We start from the raw sequence: 9835 nt of genomic DNA, 5'->3' as shown, positions 1-9835 counted from the left end.
CATTCACTTCCACGACATGAAGTGGAAGTTTATGGCCTTAAACTCTTATTGTACCCCTACTAATAGTAACCTCAATTCATTCTCCTTCTGCGATGTTTTTGCCACCCCCTCCCTTCGTTTGAATGGCTTTTCCAGTGGCTCGCCTTTCCATAAAACCTAAAAGTATTAGTGAGTGTAGAGAGCTGTTGGCAAAAACGACTTTCCTTCTTGCGCATTTTAACCTGACCACTACGCGAAAGCATAAAGTCGGCTATGCTTGCCCAACTTGTTAAAATGCCACGACGAAATAGTTCAGCTAAAGCATATGGATGAATTTATAGGCTCTTTGGTTGGGGCCTAATGGAACCTTTCCTATTAAATCAAGAAGGCCACGAGTCAGTGGCGTAGCCAGGGGGGGCACAGGGGGCACCTGCCCCTCCCGAAATGTATGGTCGTACGCACAAATATTTTTATTTTTTTACTTTTTTTTCAATGGTCCCCCCCCCCCCCAAACAAAATCCAGGCTACGCCACTGGGCCACGTTACTTCGTAATAATGCCTCTTCGAATACTGGCAATAAATGTCGCTCGATGAATTTTAAGAAAATGGTGACGCTTCCGGTATTAGTCTAGATTATTATTATTATTTTTAAATGAGCCCAAAACATATGGTACAGTTTATATGTTATCGTTTCTTTTTTTAGTCTTGACAAAAATTCAATAAACATGGCTGTTGCTAGTACAAATCGAATGCAAGTGCTCTAGAAATAGTGTTATCGCACTTGTGCCAAGAAGGTTTTGTGATAAGACGATAATGTATTTCATGACTTGTAATTTATTGGTCCTGTCTGTATGAATCTTGTCCGTTGTTGAATCTGCAGCCAATCCGAGCTTCCTTCCCATGAAACGGTACCACGGAATATGATGATTTGTTTCAAAGAATGCACGAAGTCTGAAAAAGAATCAATATTGAAACGTTATTTTTGCTATATTCTACTATTTTTTACACTGAATTTAGTCTACTTTACCAATGCTTCAAAAAAGAAATATAGTTTTAAATGAAAGTTTTAATGAAACAAAACGTTATTTATGCAGTGTAGCGTCTCTGTTATTAGCTAAAATTACTTGTAGTAAACATTAAACTTTCAAAGTTCCTAAACACTATTTACAACCGATTTAAATTATTCAACTTTATTTTGGTCAAAAAGTAATTTAAAGAATGAAATTTAGTATTTTGTAATTTCCTATATTAATAAAATTATACAGTTAGTAATTTCCTAAAATAAGAAAATTATTAATGTTGTATCTCTAAACGTCTCAAATTGGGCACGCAATTTTTAAAATAGTGCGCGAATAGCAGGCGTAAGCTCATGAACTTGTAAAAAGAGTTGTTTGAAAATAAATATTTGAACTTAACGGTTATGTGTATTTTATATCTAAAACTAGTTAAGCCTAACATTGCGGAACATTAAATATATCTTCCTGAAGTTTTACATTCAGTGACCGAATTTTTATCTCCGTTACCCCGCGAACCGGCGTTCCACCATGGCAACTTGGCAGTTTTTGGAGCTTTGCGCGTTGAATCCCGGCATTTTGGAATAACGGATAAGCCTTTTTTTACATGTTAGTTTGCTAGAGAAAGCTATCACTACGCCCTCTTTTGGTGGCCGTCGTAAACTTGTTAAGCAGCGTATTTCTCAGTGGGAAATAGTTCGTTTTGCAATTTTGTTAAATTTATAGATCAATTCTTGTTTTACTTTATCCTAAAATTTACGTTAATTCTGGTTTAAAAACACGAAAAAAATGTAAAATCAAAACCAATTACTATTTTAGGAACCACTATTTGAGATCTGATTTGCTGTTTGTCGATTGTCTGCAACGGAACTTGCATCTTTTTCATTTGTACGGACTCATTCTACCCTATAAGATTTCTATGGTATAAGCGTTGAGCAGACAGCGTTGTGACATTTTTTGTTACGCGCATTAGAGGGTTTTAATTTTACGCTGTTTTATGTTACGTCGTCCAGATTTAGACATTTTTCTCTAAATTGACAATAGCAGACGCTAGATCTTCGGACGGAAATATAGTGATCAGAGAATGCTAACTCTAGAGCTTAAAATCTTTTATCACTTTCGTATTAGCATTTAACAGTTGTTATATATTAATCGGGTACGGGCTGGTGTTTGTTGGTCGGGTCGGGCAAATTTTATTTTTGGTCGTTCCAGGATTTTTGTCAGGTCGGGTTGGTCCGGTCCGGGCCTGGTATAATTTTTTTTTTTCCCGGTCGGTCCGGGTCAGTCAAAATTTAATTTTTTGTCAAGTTTAATTATTGAAAATGACATTGAAAAATTAATACTTTAAAAAAGGTTAATTATTTAGGTACTTTATTTAAATTATTTTCTAAATCTATTTTCAAAATATCTTGCCAGATTTGCCTTGGATCTCGCAAATTGTAAAACCACTATTGCACGTTACAACAGCGCGTGATTTAGGCGAACATAATACATCAATGGTTTTTATTAACAATTTTAGAGGCGTGGCTCGATAAAACCACTTGAGATATGTATTTATATAGAAAAAGAGCTAAAGCTATCTTTGTGTATTGACATTTTCAGCATTAACTTTCCGTGTTTCGACTACTACAAAGTTAATTTAGTATTAATTTCCTTAATCCGCGTAGCTGGAATTATCCCATTCAGTTGACATAGAGCCAACACAAGAAGCTAATAATCTGCTGAATTTATCCTCCGCTGGAAATAGTCTTCTAAATGAAGTAATCTATGTGAAAAATTATTAGATAAGAGTAAGGGGAAATTTTATTGTCCGCCACTAATATGAAGTAAAGATTAAAAGGGTTTGTAAATCAATTATATTTTCATAAAAATATTTTCCCACTAAACCAATGAATATAAAGAACCACAACCACCATCATTTGTAATAACATCCGCTTCTAAATTCAAAATATCATAGCAACTCTACCTTAAACATTTTACAATTAAGGACTAACGATTGAACAGAAAACTGCTAATTTTTCTATCTAAATTAACATTATGATTTTTCTGCGCGAGCTTGACTGCCAAGTTCGTAAGTTGTGAGATAATTTTTTATCTGCTTATTTTAAAATTGTTCCTTTGAAAACGGAAGAGGACTAAGGCCATCTATTGATCAGATATTGAAGATAATGTTGTTTCAAAAATAGTTACCTTTTATTTATTATGGTCGTCACATTCGATGCCAGGTCCGGATTGATATAAAATACGATGGGTTTGAAAAGGTATTTCTCTTTGCTAACGTGAAACGTATTTTTGGTATTTATTTTATTCGATTGATAATCCAACAAGGACATGGCAAACACAAATTCCGAAATGACCACAGAGGTTCCATTCAGGAATTGTCTTAATTTTATTCCGGCAGACATGTTACTACTTTCTTCCTCGTGATGCCTTAAAATGTTACACAACGAAAGCATTTTTGGAGATTCCTGAAGATAATGATTATGTTACAAATTTGAAAATGGCAGGTTGGAAAACTACACGGAAGAAACTGCTCAAACGGCACCGTGACACTTTGGAAAGGGGAAAACGGTGGCAGTGGCATCGAAAGGTTTCAAGATTGGGCTGCTTAAGCGATAAGCCCTTTGACCATGGGCGCGTCAAAATTCTAAGAAGGAATTCTTCTCTTTGGAAGATTTCTTCGTGAGAATTTTTCTGACCGTGAGAACTCGCTAAAAAGAGTCAAATGTAAAAATATTCCTCTAAAGATGTCGGCTTACGAGAATGCCACGAACGTTGTAAACTAAGCCTTTAACAATAAATATTATTTTTACACGATTTCACGACAATATATGAAGGAAGAAAACATTTTAACATTCTGTCTCCTCTTAAATTCATTTTCGTCCACAAAAACATCATTCTTCTTGAGCATCAAGTAAACTGATTAGAATATTAGCTGCCATTATTATTTATAATTCCCCTCCCTTCTTTTTGACCAAGTGAGAATGCTCATGAGAAGAGGTTACATCACTTCCTGTGAGAATTAATGTCAAAATTTTCACTATCAAGGGAAGAATTCTTAGAATTTTGACGCGCCCCTGGAAATCCAGGAATCCAAATCAATTTAAATATTTTTCACAGGCTTAGAAGGGGAGTTTCTAGGAAATAACAGATAGATAACAAACATATTTTAAAACAAAATACATTTTATTTTTGAAATGTTTAAAGACAGGCTACGAATTTAACTATTTTTAAAGTGTAACCGTTACTATAGTATTAATAAAATAAAATAAAATGAACTTCCACATATCTCCTCTCTATCCTGATTTAGAAATTTTAGCAAGGCTTGAAAAATGATTTCCGAGGCTCAAGGGCCCAGCCACGCCCCTGAAACCAGCTGTGGCGCGCTCGTGCTAGCTTAGAAGCGTGCTCTTCATTGTCACGGTTCAGTTTCAGCCGATTCTGGCACTAACAAGGAGACTACCCGAGGTGGTTATCTCCGATTTAGTTCAAACTCGGGTGGTAAGTAGACCTTCATGTAACTTGAAAATCCCTAAAAGCGTGGACAAGAATGGGCTTTCGTTTTGCCATGGCAACCAAAAATGTTTTTCACAACTTAAAAACTGATTTTCTCTATGAAAATTAACATGGGAAAATCGAAGATTTTAAGGGTCCCCCCTAACAATATTTTTCAAAAAAATTAAAACGGGTTTATCAATTAGATACATAATTCAGATCATGGCTAAATCTGCTACATTTGGACCAATATACGTCAATTTTGGTAAATATGAGTAAATATACATATATTGGGTAAATACGAGTAATCAGTTTTTAAGTTGTGAAAAACATTTTTGGTTGCCATGGCAAAACGAAAGCCCATTCTTGTCCACTCTTTTAGGGATTTTCAAGTTACATGAAGGTCTACTTACCACCCCAGTTTGAACCAAATCGGAGATAACCACCTCGAGTGGTCTCCTTGTAAATTTTCCAGCCAAAAACAGGAGCATTTTAAAAGACCTCACTATATTGCATATTTCTTCCTGGATCGGAGGTACGGCGTACGAAGTTAACTTTGGATTAGATATAATGTCCTCCATGTAATTAATATTCAATTTCTTACTAGACGCGTAGTTCGATGTCACCACTCCACCGAAAACGGACATCAAAGCGTTTAAATTTAGTAACCAAATACCCATTACAAGACGAAATGTTGGAAACGAATATATTACCGAGCCTTTAAAAATAAAATGAATTCGAATATAAAATAAAATCATTCTCAATTCCAAATAAATAACATTTAATAAATAAATAACATTGACGCACCTTGACCAAATAATGATCTAGTGAAATTGAAAAAGTTCTGATAAATTTCCGTCAATGGTTTTATTATCGGTCCACGTATAAACTGTTCTGTAGTGGCAATTAGGGATATTGCAATGAGTGAAATGACCACAAGAATTAAGTTCTATAAAGATTTGTGAAGTCTCAATTTAGAAAAACCATGTCGTTTAAATTAATTGTTGGCTTATATATAACGGTAAGGAATAGACGTTATACGGAATAACGTTATTACTAAAATAAAACACATTCTTCTAATAAAATTGTATTATCGCGGTTTAGTAAAACTAATTAATTGAACTGGCAAAAGACATCATGGCAATACAGTACTGCAAATTGTATAAGATATATATTTATTACTCGAGTAATTAACATTGCCCGCATAAAACAATAATTTAACAGCTCTAATTTGGTTATGGTAATTTACCAAATTGTCATAACACGAAGAAAATATTTAATTGGGTACAAACCTCTGTAGATCTTGACAAAATAGAAGTTATTGACGTTGATATGTTGTCTGTTATTGTTAGGTTCTTTAGCGACACTAAAATTTTATAGGAAAATATAAATGGAATTGTTATGCCAAGATTGTAAGCGTTGATTTCGTGTTGGTTTATTTCACTTGGCCATAGGAGCAGGTCATTCTGTGGATAGAAAGTTATTCTTTGAAAACGATGAGGAAGATTTTTACTCGTACTATGCTAAAGTTGGGGTTACACTACATTATGTGCTTCGACAAGGCTATAAAATGAATATCGATGGTCTAAAGCTTAATAGAGTAAGTCATCGGTAGTTAATTGGTCTAAAGTACTTCGAGACGATTAATCTTATATATTTTCTATGGTTGTAAAGAGTTTACTTGCCTTATATACGTTTAACAGAAGCCGTTCTCGTTTAAGCCTGCCGTCAAATGGAATATATTCGTATCTGTGAATTAAAATAATTGCAAATAGAAAAAGTATACTCATTCAATTAATTTTTATTATGAGAGGTACTTTATATATTTATTGTTTTCGAAGATGTAGCAAATCATCTTTTCCATTTGAGTTACATGTCCGGCACAAAAGTTCTGTACATAATTTTCATTATTATTATTACATATTAATTATTCTCATTAGAAGTTTCATTTAAACCAAGGAATACCTCTGCGTGTGGTACCATACAAGAGTGATTGAGAAAAACCATATCATCTCGGGCAGGAAACGAACCTACGACATTTGGGTTATAATCCCAAGGCCACTACCATTCCTGACCGAGGTGATATGATTTTTCTCAATCACTCTGGTATGGCACCACACGCAGAGGTATTTTTTGGTTTAAATGAAACTCCTAATTAAAATTCCACCGTAATAACCAAAATAAATTATCATTGTTAATTATTCTCTTGTAAGCTTTTCTAAAAACACAATATAAAAAAAACCGCAAATTTATTACATGCTAAATTAACTAATTATTACGAATATTAATTGATGGGCCTTTTATTAACAATGATTACAATTTCAAACAGAAAACTGTTCCGGTCAATACGAAAAGTAAAAGATGTCAACTAAATAAGCATTCAGCGGTGAAATCGACTATAAATTTAATACCTGAAACGATATAACTTTCAAATTCATTTCTGTCTCATAAATGATAACGCCGAATTCGTTGCGAAAATTCGTTACTATTTACTGGAAACCGATTACAGAATGGCCTAACTTGTAACCAAAACACCACGGCTGAAATTTCGTAGATCAATTTATTTTTTCATAAAGCTTCCTTAGATGTTTTATTGATCAATAATACTTTGTTTGTGAAAAACCACACAGGACACGTTTTGCTGATAATTTAATTTGAAAAATGTCCCGTAAATATTGTGAAAGATCAATTTCTTACCAAATAAAAAAAATCAAAATAAGTATATTCCTGTTGGAAAGTTTCTGCCCTAATTAAGTTTACGTTCGACGATAAAGACCAAAAAATATGACACACACAAGCTTTAATTGACCCAAACATAGACTGGTCATCTTCAATCCGCCATAGCATGTGTCGTTCATATTAACAGGTATTGATGTCGGATTTTTAAAAACATAGTAGTCCTTGCTGTTATGTTTATCGTTTCCATAAAAACAACATTATCTTCGGAAAAATTAGGTTAAACTCATTTTTGATGGTGTTATTTCGTGGGGCGCTAGATAACATAAATTTCATTAACTTTTTAACTATTCAGGGTGTTTTAATTTGACCGGGCCAGGAATTTTGCTCAAAACCTATTTTACCTAAAAATGTGAAATTTTCAGGATGTACACTATCGGGGAAGGTCGTTGTTATTTGTAAATTTCAGCAAAATCATGAAATGTTGCACGGTTTGGAATTTTTATTTTTCTAACGCTAGGTGGTAGACCAAAACTGTCCATGAACAAGTCGTAGAGCATACTCGATAACCCTAATTGAAATTGGTTTGGTCAGAATAGGTCAATTTGTCACTAAGATATTAGGTCATGAAAAATAGCAAGTTGGTAGTAGGTGGCCTGAGCCTTTTCACAACTAATTTAAAAATAAACCTATCTAAATTGTAATGTTTGTATGACTGCCAAAAATGGACGTTTTATAAACTATTTTTTCTATTGGTAATTAATTTTGAAAAAAAAACAATTTCCCAAAGTGTTACAAAATTTGCCAATGTACCAGTCTTATACTAAATGAGGTTCAATAATTCCACCTTCCGCTGCTATACAAGTTCGTGGGCGATACAGCATATTCTGAAATGAGCCACGGACTCTAGCTGGAGTTACGAGTCGAAGGCTGCAATAATTATTTGGCGCAAATCTTTCTCGCTAGTGGCTGGCGTCTTATAAACAGGGAACTAGGTGTTTAGGAATGGTACCACACCTCTTTGCTGGTGAGGAGGCGCACCGTCATTCGGATGTGGATTTTCATCGCTCCAAATGTGGTTGTTCTGTCTCGAGAATGAGCTCTTATCAGACACGAGGAGCAAACGGAGGCAATCTTCATTTGCATCGGCCATGGTACTGAACCAGTTGAAAAAGTCCAATCTAAGCCGTCTATCACCATCGTGAAGTCCTTGGTGGAGCGTGGCACGGTATGGATTAAATTTATGGTGGTCAAGGACACTCCATACATATAAGTTGACAAGTCCAATCGGAGCATGCCATTCTTATACTTGCTCGAGGGTAGGCGACAAAGTAGGCGATGACTGTGTCTTCCATATGTTATGATGCCCGTCCACGCAATCTGGGATTCACGTTGCCATCACCCTCAAAGTTACGAACAGATCGGATATGACTGTGGTGATCTGATGGACTGTCAGGATAGAACATTTGAATTAACTGACTTACTAGACGCGCATGCGTTTTGATGACCATCACCGTAGTTTAAGTCTACCATCTTGGACCGCTGTTCACGGCTATAACGAGGCATACTCAATTACTGTTCAGTTGAGATTATGATTTTAATATCGGTGACTCCGCACTTTAAATACTTTAAGTTCACGTGCATAGCCCCCAATACTGATGATGTTTCCCTGTATAACAGAGGCGTACTTGAATATATCCGGTTTGGCTACGCGCGCATTTTTTCGTCCGACGTCACCGTTGCGAAGTCTCTCGGTGTTTCCCGCTTAAAAAATGCTTACGCTATACGATGTTTGTTTTATTTGTGTTATTATTCCATATTTATTTTAAAGTTATTTACATTACTAGTTATTAACCTTCATTTTACCACTTCATCTGTCTACAAATACTTTTTTTCGGTTTATAGAAATGGATTGCTAAAATTAAACGAAAGAGCTTTGTGCCAACTGCATCTTCATGAGTACGCCAATTACATTTTGAAAAGAAATGTTTTGAACTAAGTAGTAGCGCTGAATTTTGGTCATACATTGGATTTATTGGCAACAGGCTTCCTAAGTTAAAGTCAGATGCTGTTTCCACAATTTTTGTCACAGGACCGGCGACTAAAAAACCTAAAAGAAAAGAGGTTTTTAAGCAGTTGCTGATTAAACGAGTAGTAGAAAATGAGGCAAATTTTAGTAGGCACGATGAAAACTTATCCGGAACTACTTGTACTACTACTTTGGAATATTGTAACGTTCGATATCTATTGGGATCAGAGTTGCTCAGGCAGAGCTCAGCCACGACCTAACTCTAAGGAAGACTGCGTGATAGGGCAGTTCGTCAGGCCTCGGTTAGTACGAAGAGAAGTGGGATTGGAAAGAAATCTACCTGGGACAAAATCGCAGTCGGCTCGGCCGATGTTTTAAACTAGAATATCGTTTGTCGACGTGTCGTTATTTCCTTAACGTTACAATATGAATCTTCCGTTAATTATCCTGGCACAATAATACAAGACTCAAGAGTACATACTGCCAGTCAAACTGACTATTGAATATTGAGCTTGAATATTGAGCTTAAAACCTCGCTTAAAGAAAACCTACTTATCCACAAACAAAGAGAGTCAAAACTTCCAAGAAATGTAATTTAACTAATTTGCCTTAATATCTATACGTTTTAGAACTCTGAATTTAA

At 35.1% G+C, this 9835-nt stretch overlaps 1 long non-coding RNA gene across 1 annotated transcript; it reads right to left on the bottom strand.

The window, feature by feature from the left end:
• Nucleotides 1–6209: 6209 nt before the first annotated feature.
• Nucleotides 6210–6970, bottom strand: LOC149933511 (uncharacterized). The gene is made up of 3 exons (XR_016472934.1): nucleotides 6899–6970; nucleotides 6305–6378; nucleotides 6210–6236 (listed from the first exon to the last, which is right to left on the bottom strand). It is a non-coding gene; the product is annotated as an uncharacterized LOC149933511 (long non-coding RNA).
• Nucleotides 6971–9835: the final 2865 nt, after the last annotated feature.

The sequence above is a fragment of the Leiobunum rupestre genome, chromosome 8, assembly GCF_980474605.1.
Source record: "Leiobunum rupestre chromosome 8, qqLeiRupe1.1.hap1, whole genome shotgun sequence".
NCBI lineage: Eukaryota > Metazoa > Arthropoda > Arachnida > Opiliones > Sclerosomatidae > Leiobunum > Leiobunum rupestre.
Note: the sequence above shows the minus strand (reverse complement) of the source record. Positions and strands in the feature narration are given on the sequence as shown.